Source organism: Pseudophryne corroboree, assembly GCF_028390025.1.
Source record: "Pseudophryne corroboree isolate aPseCor3 chromosome 3 unlocalized genomic scaffold, aPseCor3.hap2 SUPER_3_unloc_24, whole genome shotgun sequence".
Lineage (NCBI taxonomy): Eukaryota > Metazoa > Chordata > Amphibia > Anura > Myobatrachidae > Pseudophryne > Pseudophryne corroboree.
In genome coordinates, this window is record NW_026967513.1 from 1,118,237 (window position 1) to 1,133,707 (window position 15,471).

At 47.7% G+C, this 15,471-nt stretch overlaps 1 pseudogene; it reads right to left on the bottom strand.

Annotated features, from left to right (window-relative positions):
• Positions 1–645: 645 nt before the first annotated feature.
• Positions 646–15,471, bottom strand: part of LOC134983786 (zinc finger protein 850-like) — a 197,181-nt pseudogene continuing 182,355 nt past the window's right edge.

Here is a 15,471-nt window from a genome sequence, read left to right on the forward strand (position 1 = left end):
CCAGCCGCAATAGTGGCCCGCAGCAGTTTACCCGGTGGTGGCAAAATGCACATGTGCAGCGGCCGTGTGGACACACATATTGCGGTCGTATCCCTGAGGGGTAAACACGGGTGGGCCGAGACCATTTTCCGGGGGGCTGCGTGATGTCACATCTGTGTTCATCTCTGATTTACCCCCTATAAGCTTCCAGAGTGCACCTCATATCTCATCTTTTCCAAGTTACTACAAATGATATGAGATCGGTAGCAGCACTACTTTCAGGATTATTACACAGAACACACATAAAGGCTGACACAGCAAATAACAGTAACACATATAAGGGAATATTTAGAAATAAGGAAGCATAATCATTAAGTCTAATTATGAACTGATTCTGTGCGGGACCCATGCACCTCTTTACTGCCTCCAGCAGCCCCAGGTACTACACTGTGGCCACCCGCTCTGTCTCCCACCCACTACTGCCACCACCCTGTCTCACCCCCACTACTCCACCCATCCTGTCTCCCCACCACCGTCTCCCCCCACTACTGCTACCCCTTTTTTAACCACCTACTGCCAACCATCCTGTCTCCCCCCACTACTGCCATCCACCCCGTGTCTCCCCCACCACTGCCACCTGCCCTGTCTTCCCCCACCTGCCCTGTCTCCCCACTGACACCTCAGCCCTGCTTGGGGATGTTTACCCACATAGACATTGCCTCCAGCAGCTCCCACTACTGCCCCCTGCCCTGTCTCCCTACTCAGTGCTGTTTGGGTACATCAACCACTTAGACACTGCCTCCAGCAGACCCTGCTACTGCACTACTACCACCCACCCTGTCTCCCCTGACATCTAAGCACTGCTTGGGAATTTATGGTACAGCTAACAGTCCTTCATCAACAGATGGAAGAAACCCGGGCAGTATGGAGGCAGAAGCTGCTTCTGGTACCATGGTCATGCAAGGCTGGGAGAGTCAGTTAGATTATTTAATAGAGGGTTTAATTCAGTAAGAATTGCAGATGCTGCTAATTAGCAGAATTAGCAATCCTTTTCCTAGCACGCTCGGGTCCGCCCATTGCAGGGCAAGGCCACCCAGCATGCTGACCACCACCTCCCACCTGAAGCAGAAAATGCGATTGCCTCACAATTTCTGCTTCATCGTAGAAGTTAGTGAAGCCTGCTACTGCAGATTAGCTGCACCTGCAGGAGGCCCGCCGCATTCTTCTCGATTAAGGCGGCAGTATTTCCCACCCACCTCCGTGACTGCCTCTGCCTGACAGGCAATTGCATTTTCTGTGGCCCCTCTGCAGAAAATGCGGTTGCATGTGCACACTGCAATCTAACCTGAAATAGGCCCAGAGTCACCATCTTACAGGCAGCCGGTGGAGGGAGCAGAGAATGGGTGTTATGTGGCAGGAACGGGCTGGTTAGGTAACAGTCTGGATGCTGCAATCTGTACAAGCTACAACCGGTGCAATTATTTTGCTGGGAGACCAGGTAGAGGACATTGCAGTAGTCTATATGAGATGATACAAGTGCATGTATGACTGTAGGTAGATCTTCTGAGGGGAATAAGTGCTGGAGTCTGGCTATGTTCCTCAGATGAGGATCTGATTGTGGCTGATACCTGATGTCTAAGTGTCACTCCACCATCCAGAACACCAAGATTCCGCACTTGATCCGCATTTTGTAACTCTGAACCCCCAAGTGTAAGTCTGGTTGGTAGGTAAAGCGGAGCTGTAGCCCTGACTTTTGTTGGTGAGCTTCTATCATAAGGACCTGTTTCACCAGGACTGAGTCACAGCGAACTGGCATCACCCACACCTGGAGCTCAGCTAGACAACCATTTAGGATTGGTACTGGGTTCTCAGTACCTGAAGCAAAAGACAGGTCATCTGTATAGCAGTGGTAGATGAGGGTATGACATATGATTATTTCACCCTGCGGTAGCATGTATATTGCAAAAAGCATAGCAGATTGGATAAGAACCTTGAAGAACAATGCATGGCAACAATAAGTATACTTCAGAAGATTAAAATGGCTTCTCAACTGTGTGACTTTGCTGATGTCTAACAAGAGTTGATTTGAGTGCAAAACATTTCCCACACTCAGAACATGGAAATGGTTTCTCACCTATGTGACTTCTATTATGAATAACAAGATCTGATTTGTGTGCAAAACATTTCTCACACTCAGAACATGGAAATGGCTTCTTACCTGTGTGACTTCTCTGATGTATAACAAGTTGTGATTTCCGAGTATAACATTTCGTGCACTCAGAGCATGAAAAAGGCTTCTCACCTGTGTGACTTTTCTGATGTTTAACAAGATCTGATTTCCGTGCAAACCATTTCCCACACTCAGGACATAGAAATGGCTTCTCACCTGTGTGAATTCTCTGATGTTTAACTAGATCTGATTTCTGTGCAAACCATTTCCCACACTCAGGACATGGAAATGGCCTCTCACCTGTGTGACTTCTCTGATGTTTAACAAGATCTGATTTCCGTGTAAACCATTTCCCACACTCGGGACATAGAAATGGCTTCTCACCTGTGTGAATTCTCTGATGTTTAACAAGATCTGATTTCTGTGCAAACCATTTCCCACACTCAGGACAAGGAAATGGCTTCTCACCTGTGTGACTTCTCTGATGTTTAACAAGATCTGATTTCTGTGCAAACCATTTCCCACACTCAGGACAAGGAAATGGCTTCTCACCTGGGTGACTTTGCTGATGAGTAACAAGGTGTGATTTCCATGCAAAACATTTTCCACAGTCAGAACATGGAAATGGCCTCTCACCTGTGTGACTTCTCTGATGTCTAGCAAGTTGTGATTTCTGTGCAAAATATTTCCCACACTCAGAACATGGAAATGGTGATGTACCTGTGTGACTTCTCTTATGTGCATCAAGAGTTGTTTTGTATGTAAAACATTTCCCACACTCAGAACAGGAATATGGTTTCTCACCAGTATGTATTTTCTTATGTTCTACAAGACGTGATTTGTATGTAAAACATTTCCCACACTCAGAACATGGAAATGGATTCTCACCTGTGTGACTTCGCTGATGTTTAACAAGTTCTGATTTCCATATAAAACATTTTCCGCACTCAGAGCAAGAAAATGGCCTCTCACCTGTGTGCCTTCTTTGATGTGTAACAAGACCTGATTTGTATGTAAAACATTTCCCACACTCAGAACATGGAAATGGCTTCTCACCTATGTGACTTCTATTATGAATAACAAGATCTGATTTGTGTGCAAAACATTTCTCACACTCAGAACATGGAAATGGCTTCTTACCTGTGTGACTTCTCTGATGTATAACAAGTTGTGATTTCCGAGTATAACATTTCGTGCACTCAGAGCATGAAAAAGGCTTCTCACCTGTGTGACTTCTCTGATGTTTAACAAGATCTGATTTCCGTGCAAACCATTTCCCACACTCAGGACATAGAAATGGCTTCTCACCTGTGTGAATTCTCTGATGTTTAACAAGATCTGATTTTCGTGCAAACCATTTCCCACACTCAGGACATAGAAATGGATTCTCACCTGTGTGACTTCGCTGATGTTTAACAAGTTCTGATTTCCAGATAAAACATTTCCCACACTCAGAGCAGGAAAATGGCCTTGCACCTGTGTGCCTTCTTTGATGTGTAACAAGACCTGATTTGTATGTAAAACATTTCCCACACTCAGAACATGGAAATGGCCTCTCACCTGCCTTAGCTGGCTGATGGGTAATAAGATTTGTGTTCTGTGTATAACATTTGGCATCTATAGAACAGGGAAACACTGTATCTACTGTCAGAGCTGTAACAGATGCACCAATATCAGAGTGATCAGGAGAACATTTCCCAGGATCAGAGGGATCAGCTGATAGAGCTGGATGTATAATTGGGGTAATGGGATTATCTCCTGGAGAATCCTGTCTACTGTCATTATCTTTTATGCCACAATCCGGGGATAACATTAGATGTCCTTCTGAGATATTCCTGCTTGTGTGTCCAATTGCTGGAAATAAAATACATTATGGAAATGTGACATTTTCTGTAATAATATTAATCTTGTAAACAATAGGAGAAGACGACTCTCTGAGACACTTAATTGTAAATGTGTGTATATAATAAAACATAACTTTTAATGAAGGCTTTATAATATTGTGTCTCAGATGATCATTGTGTCCACCCTCCTGAGAACACTCACAATAACAAATGTAATATTATAATAAGACTTAGATATCTCTCTCTCTTGTACTGGTAACTAACCATGAAGTATATATGGAGATATAGTCACTCGCCATGTCCTATGTCAGCACCAATGTAAAACAATGGATGGGGAACATATCGTATGAATTGGAGATTCTAGATCAACAATAATACCAGTCATATGAGCTGATGGATCAGAGAAATGTCTCCTAACGTTACTCCTGGAAGCATTGGTAAGGTAGCATTCCTTTATGTGTGTGCTCATACGCTGGTAAGCCTGTACATATGTTACTCACCCTTATATAAGGTATATCGCTACAGCAGAGTAGGTGTGTAACAAACTATTTTACATGCAATACACCATTTTATATACTGCAATCATCATCATCTGCTAGGTTATAATCCACTGTTAAACACCCATAATCAGTGTATTACATCTATTCTCTCAATAGTAATAAGGATGATGTGTGTACGGTAAGTATGATACAGAGAATTACATATCAGAATCTATACAGCTGCCGCCATACTTCTGCTTCTCATACGTGTGCTACTGGCAGCAGGGAACATCTGAGTGAGAGTGCAGGGAAGACAGCAGAGTCTGATGAGAAAGAGATTGGGTCTGCCTTTGCAGGGATGTACCACACCCGTCACACCTGATAGTATATAAAATAATAAATAAGAGGGGCCTGAGTCCATCCAGACGTGCTTTCTGGAGCTTTTATTACTACGTGGCTTCTTATCTACCCTACCTGATAGCTCTCAGCCACCACTGGGACCAAGACCCAATCTATTAAGTCCCCCACTTCTCCTACCTTAAAGCCGCTCACTCCGGGCACTGTTCACTGCTGCAGCCTAGTGACGCAGCTGATGCCACGGGCTGTAGTGTGGGGATAAGTGTGCCCAGTCTTTCCTGCACGCTCCAGCTAGCTGACTTGGAGGCACTTTTGCCTCAGGTGGGAGCACTGGCTCTTCCGCTACTGCTGGGGACAGAGAGGGCTGCACACAGTCACCGGAGCCCGGCAGTGATATTGGAAAGTGAGGTGATGATCACGCACTCTTGCTCCATTGCCCTTTCTCCAAATTCCAGTAGCCTATCTGCTAAGGTATCCGTGTCGCCCCACCTGGGACGTTGGACCTCTGGCCCAGCTAGGTATGAAACATGGCTGCCACTAGTAGAGAGGGTGGGGCTTGTGGGTCTCACAGATTCTGAACGAATGTCCACTGTTAGGCCGCCCTCTTCAATGCCAACGCCCTTAGCACTCTCTACCTTTGCCACGAGTGCTACCCTGATGACGCTTCTGGACACGTTGAAAGGGATATCCACACCCTTTCACCTGATACACGATCTCCAGATTGTCCTTGGACATTCCGCTGAAGTCCGCCATCTTGTGCGTTCTCCTGCGCTGCAGTTACTCCTCTCCTGAATAACCCAGCTTCTCTAATCAGGTGACCAAAAAGCCACCTAGGATTATCCCACCGCTATGCCAGCAATTTCTGTGACCGGACGGTTCTGTACGAAAGCCCTCGCCCTGCCTCGCATCCCACCCCAGTCACAGAATGTTTAGGTCACACAGGATCTGGCCAATTAGGGGATTCCCACTTACTGTCAGTAACCGCCTACTACTGACTCCACCCACTGCGCAGTGGGCGGGTAGTGCACAGCCACCACCAGACTCCTTGTTGCCATGGAGTCTGGAACCATGGTACTGCTCTGTATGCGTCGACACGCTGTCTAACCACTAGTCGCTGGACTAGGCCTCTGTACGGTAGCTGGCGGGAGGCGGAGCTTGGAGACGCTGAGTGCACCCAGGACAGTCGGAAAATGGAACTATGTGTGGCATAGCGCTGCAGGTCACAAGATGAAGCGGTCATCTTGAGGCAGATGTTTATTCACCCAGTCTTAACAAAAAAATACTCTTCCGTATTGCTAGGGGCAACAGCAATACAGCAAGATGTTTACAGCAGAGTGAAAATGGTATAATACCTCTGGAGGCTCACAGGCCTCCTCTTTTTATCCTACTCCATTACACATACCACAGGGGGTAAAGTCCACCGTGCTGTTCTCAACCAGTCATTATTTATCCATGTGATGTGCATGCCTTGGCCACAGCTAACATTGTCCTCTATGGATAGTGGGGAGTAGTCACTCTCCTTTGACCGTCCCATTCTGGAGGGTTGGTATCCGCCCTGGTGATGCTCAGTCTAGGCTGGGGGAAGTTTTCCCATCTAAACTACTTCCAGGAATCTGCCCAGGTACGCAGCTCACCATCTCCAGCCTAAACTTGGGCTCCAGAGATGGGCAGCCTAGATCTCTGGTCAGGGTTTCCTGCGCACCGCGGGTGATCCCTATGGAGCTCCAGAAAACCACTCAGCTTGTTTTAAAGCTGAGCTGCTCCTCTCTCTCCACATGATACTTCCATGTGGGAGGCTAGAGAGGAAGGCATTCCATTTTGGGGGAAAAGTACTAGGGGAATCCAGCCTGCACAGTAATGGATTCCCCCCTCCTGGGACACACAACCAAGTAAGTGCATTTCACTTTAAACACAATTCAAATACACATTGCTACTTAAATATAACACTGCAGTGCCTCACCATGCTATATCTATCTATCTATCTATCTATCTTTATATATATATATATAACTATATCTATGTCTATATATACATACACACAGTGTAGCGCGTATTTTACCCAGATCAGAGGATGGGGACTCAGTTTTCAAAAACGTGTGGGTCCCCGAGGACGCGCTCCGCTGCAGCTAATTACTGGCTCTCAATTGACTGCGCTTCCTGCCTGTAATAGAGGAGGTGGAGCCTTACCACTACCAGTCCTCTGGCGGTGCCTCCCCCTCCTGGTCACATGCAGCCGCAAATTCACACGGGGCCGGGCAGAGAGTGAAGACGGCTCTACGGCTGATCTACGCTGTGCTGCGGGCGGGAGGTGAGCGCTGGTGACAGCATAAGTGCTGTGGGGTAGGGTAAGTAGCATAGGAGCGGGTGGCTGAACTTGGGTGGTGGCTTTCCTTGCATGCATTGTGTGTCTTCTGGGAGTGTCATGGGTGTGTAGCCCGACCTCAGTGGTTGTTTCAGGCGTCCACTGCAGTAAGTTTCCCTGATATTCCCAGCGCCATTCACATCTAGACCAAGCTAAGGATCTATGAGAATATAACATGAATCTATTGTGCAGGCACTGCTGCTACCTGTGGTGCACCCGCTACTTCTGGGATCATCCTGTCAAGCTGCCTAAAACGTCTGCTTCCATCAAATGCATTTATACAAGTGATCTGAGCCAGGGCTACATCATATAAGGCTAGAAATGAGAAAACACACTGGCATCCCAATCGCAGCACTGCCGACACCTAACCCTCCCACTCACAGCCTATCCCTAACCTCCCCCCAGCAGTGCCTAAACCTAACCCCCTTACCCACAGCCTAACCCTAACCTTCCCCCAGCAGTGCCTAAACCTAACCCCCTTACCCACAGCATAACCCTAACCTCCCAGCAGTGCCTAAACCTAACCCCCTTACCCACAGCCTAACCCTAACCTCCACCCAGCAGTGCCTAAACCTAACCCCCTTACCCACAGCCTAACCCTAACCTCCCCCCAGCAGTGCCTAAACCTAACCCCCTTAACCACAGCATAACCCTAACCTCCCAGCAGTGCCTAAACCTAACCCCCTTACCCACAGCATAACCCTAACCTCCCAGCAGTGCCTAAACCTAACCCCCTTACCCACAGCCTAACCCTAACCTCCCCCAGCAGTGCCTAAACCTAACCCCCTTACCCACAGCCTAACCCTAACCTCCCCTCAGCAGTGCCTAAACCTACACCCTTACCCACAGCCTAACCCTAACCTTCCCCCAGCAGTGCCTAAACCTAACCCCCCTTACCCACATCCTAACCCTAACCTCCCCCCAGCAGTGCCTAAACCTAACCCCCCTTACCCACAGCCTAACCCTGACCTCCCCCAGCAGTGCCTAACCCTAACCCCCCTTACCCACAGCCTAACCCTAACCTTCCCCCAGCAGTGCCTAAACCCCCCTTACCCACAGCCTAAACCTATCCCTCCTCCCTTAGTGCCTAACGCTATTCCCCCTCTCTGCAGCCTAACCCTAACCTCCCCCACCCCATACCCTAACCCCCCCTGGGTGTGCCTAAACCTCCCCCAGCCCATACCCTAAACCTGTGGCGGCATTGCCTACTTGCCTTTAGGATCCTGACTGTCAAGATATCGTAGTCAGGATCCTGATCTCCTCGGGATGCCGGCATCGGTATTCTGGCGGCTGGCGGGATTCCGGCGTCGGTATTACGGCTGCCAGGATCCTGAATGCATACCTCCGCTATGATAACACCCCAGCAGCAATGTCACCCTCTCGCTCCCCCTGCAACACTTTTGTAGCGTCTAAGGCCCTCATTCCAAGTTGATCACTCGCTAGCTATTTTTTGCAGCGCAGTGATCAGATAGTCCCCACCTATAGGGGAGAGTATATTCACTTTGTAAGTGTGCGATCGCTTGTGCGGGGGAGCATTGCAAAAACATTTTGTGCAGTTTCTAAGTAGCTCTGGACTTACTCAGCCCTTGCGATCATTTCTGTCTTATTGGAGCCGGAATGGACGTCAGACACCCGCCCTGCAGACGCCTGGACACGCCTGCGTTTTCCCAAACACACCCAGAAAACGGTCAGTTGACACCCACAAACGCCCTCTTCCTGTCACTCACCTTGCGACCAGCGTTGCGAATGGATTCTTCATTAAATCCATCGCTCAGCAACGATTCGCTTTGTATCCGTACGATCCGCCTGAGCATGAGACGTGCTCTACCTGGTGCAATGTGTATAACTTGCTCTACCTGGCACAATGTGTATAACGTGCTCTACCTGCTGCAATGTGTATAACGTGCTCTACCTGCTGCAATGTGTATAACGTGCTCTACCTGCTGCAATGTGTATAACAAGCTCTACCTGGCGCAATGTGTATAACGTGCTCTACCTGGCGCAATGTGTATAACGTGCTCTACCTGGCGCAATGTGTATAACGTGCTCTACCTGCTGCAATGTGTATAACGTGCTCTACCTGCTGCAATGTGTATAACGTGCTCTACCTGCTGCAATGTGTATAACGTGCTCTACCTGGTGCAATATGTATAACGTGCTCTACCTGGTGCAATGTGTATAACGTGCTCTACCTGGTGCAATGTGTATAACGTGCTCTACCTGGTGCAATGTGTATAACATGCTCTACCTGCTGCAATGTGTGTAACGTGCTCTACCTGCTGCAATGTGTATAACGTGCTCTACCTGCTGCAATGTGTATAACGTGCTCTACCTGCTGCAATGTGTATAACGTGCTCTACCTGGTGCAATGTGTATAATGTGCTCTACCTGGTGCAATGTGTGTAACGTGCTCTACCTGCTGCAATGTGTATAACGTGCTCTACCTGCTGCATTGTGTATAACGTGCTCTACCTGCTGCAATGTGTATAACGTGCTCTACCTGGCGCAATGTGTATAACGTGCTCTACCTGCTGCAATGTGTATAACGTGCTCTACCTGCTGCAATGTGTATAACGTGCTCTACCTGGTGCAATGTGTATAACGTGCTCTACCTGCTGCAATGTGTATAACGTGCTTTACCTGGTGCAATGTGTATAACGTGCTCTACCTGCTGCAATGTGTATAACGTGCTCTACCTGCTGCAATGTGTATAACGAGCTCTACCTGGCGCAATGTGTATAACGTGTTCTACTTGGCGCAATGTGTATAACGTGCTCTACCTGGCGCATTGTGTATAACGTGCTCTACCTGCTACAATGTGTATAACGTGCTCTACCTGCTGCAATGTGTATAACGTGCTCTACCTGCTGCAATGTGTATAACGTGCTCCACCTGCTGCAGTGTGTATAACGTGCTCTACCTGCTGTAATGTGTATAACGTGCTCTACCTGCTGCAATGTGTATAACGTGCTCTACCTGCTGCAATGTGTATAACGTGCTCCACCTGCTGCAATGTGTATAACGTGCTCTACCTGGTGCAATGTGTATAACGTGCTCTACCTGCTGCAATGTGTATAACGTGCTCTACCTGCTGCAATGTGTATAACGTGCTCTACCTGCTGCAATGTGTATAACGTGCTCTACCTGCTGCAATGTGTATAACGTGCTCTACCTGCTGCAATGTGTGTAACTTGCTCTGCCTGCTGCAATGTGTATAACGTGCTCTACCTGCTGCAATGTGTATAACGTGCTCTACCTGCTGCAATGTGTATAACGTGCTCTACCTGGTACAATGTGTATAACGTGCTCTACCTGCTGCAATGTGTATAACGTGCTCTACCTGCTGCAATGTGTATAACGTGCTCTACCTGGTGCAATGTGTATAACGCGCTCTACCTGCTGCAATGTGTATAACGTGCTCTACCTGCTGCAATGTGTATAACGTGCTCTACCTGCTGCAATGTGTATAACGTGCTCTACCTGCTGCAATGTGTATAACGTGCTCTACCTGCTGCAATGTGTATAACGTGCTCTACCTGCTGCAATGTGTATAACGTGCTCTACCTGGTGCATTGTGTATAACGCGCTCTACCTGGAGCAATGTGTATAACGTGCTCTACCTGGTGCAATGTGTGTAACGTGCTCTACCTGCTGCAATGTGTATAACGTGCTCTACCTGGCGCAATGTGTATAACGTGCTCTACCTGGCGCAATGTGTATAACGTGCTCTACCTGGTGCAATGTGTATAACGTGCTCTACCTGGCGCAATGTGTATAACGTGCTCTACCTGGTGCAATGTGTATAACGCGCTCTACCTGGAGCAATGTGTATAACGTGCTCTACCTGGTGCATTGTGTATAACGTGCTCTACCTGGCGCAATGTGTATAACGTGCTCTACCTGGTGCAATGTGTATAACGTGCTCTACCTGGCGCAATGTGTATAACGTGCTCTACCTGGTGCAATGTGTATAACGCGCTCTACCTGGAGCAATGTGTATAACGTGCTCTACCTGGTACAATGTGTATAACGTGCTCTACCTGGTGCAATGTGTGTAACGTGCTCTACCTGCTGCAATGTGTATAACGTGCTCTACCTGCTGCAATGTGTATAACGTGCTCTACCTGCTGCAATGTGTATAACGTGCTCTACCTGCTGCAATGTGTATAACGTGCTCTACCTGCTGCAATGTGTATAACGTGCTCTACCTGCTGCAATGTGTATAACGTGCTCTACCTGGTGCAATGTGTATAACGCGCTCTACCTGCTGCAATGTGTATAACGTGCTCTACCTGGTGCAATGTGTATAACGCGCTCTACCTGCTGCAATGTGTATAACGTGCTCTACCTGCTGCAATGTGTATAACGTGCTCTACCTGCTGCAATGTGTATAACGTGCTCTACCTGCTGCAATGTGTATAACGTGCTCTACCTGCTGCAATGTGTATAACGTGCTCTACCTGGTGCAATGTGTATAACGTGCTCTACCTGGTACAATGTGTATAACGTGCTCTACCTGCTGCAATGTGTATAAGCAGCACTACGGTGTGGTGCAATGTGAATGATGTGGCCACGCTCCTTCTCCACAAAGTCATGCCCCTAAATTTTTGCTGCGCGCCTTCGGCGCACACTGACTTTGATTTACAATATGGGAGGGGGAGCACAAATTCACTTTCTGACAAAATGTCTAGTTCCATCTCTGGTGCAGAGTCCGGTATAGCTACACAGCCCAGCAGCACTGTCACCCCTCCCTCCCCCTTGCAGCACTTTTGTAGTGTCCAAATCAAGTCTGAGTTTTTATATTTAAATCATTAATAAGAACCTTAATTCTGAAAGAACCCAGAAAAGGACAGGTAGGACCCCAATTTTGAAAAGTGAGGGGTCCCTGGGACCCACTTTTTTTGGGGCTCATCGTGATCACTCCCTGGAGCGCTGAGGCGCTGGGAGCATAGCTCCCGGACCCAAGGTCCCTACTACTACCTGCCGCATGGCGAGCCAATTAGCCTGGTCCCCCATGAGCGGCACACGTCCCTGCAGCCAGGGATGCTCGTCCTGGCTGCCGTGGCTTGCCACCTCTGTAGTGCTCCGCTCACGTTGGCACACACACAACAATGCAGCGGGAGCTGATCTCCCAGCTGCAGTGGCTCCGCTCTCCTCCGGCACACTGGGGGTTTCCCTCACTGCCGCCGGAAAGGTTCATACATTTTAAAGATGGCGCCTAGAAGGCCCGCATCCCGGAGTCACCTCTTCGTTGTAGACGTTGACACTGGTGTTTTGTGGGTACCATTTAATGAAGCTGCCAGTTGAGGACCTGTGCGGCTGAAAGACAGCTTTTTTCCTAGGGCTATAACAATGCTTAATGGTTGTAAATGTAGATAGGATTGTCGCAGCTGCCTATGTGTTATCATGTCCTTACGGCTTTTTTTAAAGTATCTTATGGTATTGTTCTTTGTGCTATATATATTTTGTGGTGTCTGTTCTTTTGCTTACATGGAAATTTCATTGATTGTTCATGCGTTGAATATTTAATGACAATAAAACCAAATTCCAATTCCTGAGAAATAGAAGCCTCACTTGTCTTCTTGCTCAGTTGTGTACCAGGGCCTCCCACTTCTCTTTCTACTCTGGTTACAGCCTGTTTGTGCTGTTCTCTGAAGGGAGTAGTACACACATTTGTAGGAAATGTTCAGTTTCTCTGCAATTTCTCGCATGGAATTGCCTTCATTTCTAAGAACAAGAATAGACTGTCGAGTTTCACATGAAAGTTCTTTTTCTTGCCACTTTCAGAGTATAATCGAACCCAAAAATGTGATGCTCCAGATACTCAACTAGCTTAAAGGAAGGCCAGTGTTATAGCTTCTCTAACGAGCAAACCCGTTTTCAGCTGTGCTAACATAACTGCACAAGGGTTTTCTAATCATCCATTAGTCTTCTACCGCGATTAGCAAACACAATGTACCATTAGAACACTGGAGTGATGGTTGCTGGAAATGGGCCTCTATACAACTCTGTAGATATTCCATTAAAAACCAGACGTTTGCAGCTAGTACAGTCATTTACCACATCAACAATGTATAGAGTATTTCTGATTAATTTATTTGTTATCTTCATTGAAAAAAAACCTGTGCTTTTCCTTATAAAATAAATAAATGTCTAAGTGACCCCAAACTTTTGAACGGTAGTGTATGATCTGGTGCATCTGAAGATGTGAACCAGACCACTAGCTCAGGAGATCCAATTGAAATGTTCTGGCATGGAACCTTCCATACTGGATCGCCTCGTATGAGGCGACCATCTTTCCCAACAATCTTATGCAAAGATGGATGGAGATCTGATTCGGTCGTAGAACCGCTCGGACCACATCCTGGAGCGTCCTTGCCTTGACCTCTAGGAGGAATACTTTCTGAGCCACTGCATTGAGAAACATTCCCAGTAATAGAAGCCGCTGAGTAGGCTCCACGTGGGATCCACCCATGGTGTGACAGAAGCTGAATAGTGCGGCCTATATTGAGCAACAGAAGCTCCCTGGATCTAGCCTTTATCAAGAGCTCGTCTAGGTAAGGGACAATACTGATCCCCTAGACTCGGAGCTGGAACATTATCTCCGCCTGGAACTGGTAGTGATCATTCAGCAGGGCAAACCATAGGTAAGCCTGGTGAGGCGGCCAAATCGGGATATGGAGATAAGCGTCCTCTATGTCCATGAACTCCTGTTCTTCCAAACCCACAAGCACTGCTCACAAGGATTCCATCTTGAACTTGAAAACCTTTAGGTAAGGGTTCAAGGATTTTAGATTCAAAATGGGCTTTACCGAACCGTCCGGTTTTGGTACCACAAACAGGTTGGAGTAGTAACCCTTTCCCTGTTGTTGTAGTGGCACTGGAACAATGACTTGGGACTGGGCCTACTTTAGTATGGCCTGTTGCAGCGTAACGCATGTATCCTCCAAAACTGGTAAGCTTGATTTGAAAAATCGTTGGGGAGGAGCACTGCTGAACTCCAGCTTGTAGCCCTGAGAAATGAGATCCTTTACCCAGGCATCCTGGCAGGAGCTTTCCCAGATGCGGCTGAAGTAATGCAATCGAGCTCCCACCTCGAGATCCCATCAGGTGGGGGGGTCACCATCATGCTGAGGCCCTCATGCTAACTGAACTGGTGCTTTGTTCCCAAAAACCTGCGGCAGCTGTTTTTTTTGTCTTGCCTCCAGTGCCTCTCGCCGCGTTTCAGGTGCATCTGGCTCTTGATCTGAACCTGGCAGTCCGAGAGGACGGGGTAGATTGCCCTGGGTAGGAACGCCTAGCCAGCAGAGCCCCAGAGGGGAGAAACGTGGATTTCCCTGCAGTAACCTTTGAAATTCATGTATCCAACTCAACCCCGAATGGCCACTCCCCTGAAAAAGGAAGAGACTCCACACTGCGCTTGGAATCTGCGTCCGCTATCCACTGACGCAGCCACAAAGCTCTGCGCGTCGACACTGCCATGGCAGTAGTCCTAGCGTTAATAGCACCTATCTCCTTGAGAGAGTCACACAAGACGCGTGCACTGTCCTGATTGTGCTTTATGAGAGTCACTGTAGATACCAGGGAAATATCTCCTGCAAGGACCTCTTGAATTTGACCCGCCCATGTGTGAATGGCATGTGTCATCCAGCAACCCGCTTTCACAGGTCTTTGTGATAGACCAGCTATAGGATTTTAATTACCTACCGATAAATCCTTTTCTCGTAGTCCGTAGAGGATGCTGGGGTCCATTTCATACCATGGGGTAAAGACGGGTCCACTAGGAGCCAAGGGCACTTTAAGAATTTAATAGTGTGGGCTGGCTCCTCCCTCTATGCCCCTCCTATGAGACTCAGTCTAGAAACTGTGCCCGAGGAGACAGACATACTTCGAAAGAAGGATATACAAGGACAGTGGTGAGATTGGAACCAGCACACACATAACAAGAGGAAAGCCATGCTAACCACACTTGAACAGGAACAGCTACAGCTGAACCAACAATACTTAACCTAGTAAATATGCAGGAAAACACAAAGCACTGGGCGGGCGCCCAGCATCCTCTACGGACTACGAGAAAAGGATTTACCGGTAGGTAATTAAAATCCTATTTTCACTTACGTCCTAGAGGATACTGGGGTTCCATTTAGTACCATGGGGATGTACCAAAGCTCCCAAACCGGGTGTGAGAGTGCTGAGGTTCCTGTAAAACACACTGACCAAACTGAAGGTCCTCAGAGGCCAAAGTATCGAACTTGTAGAACTTGGCAAACGTGTTCGAAC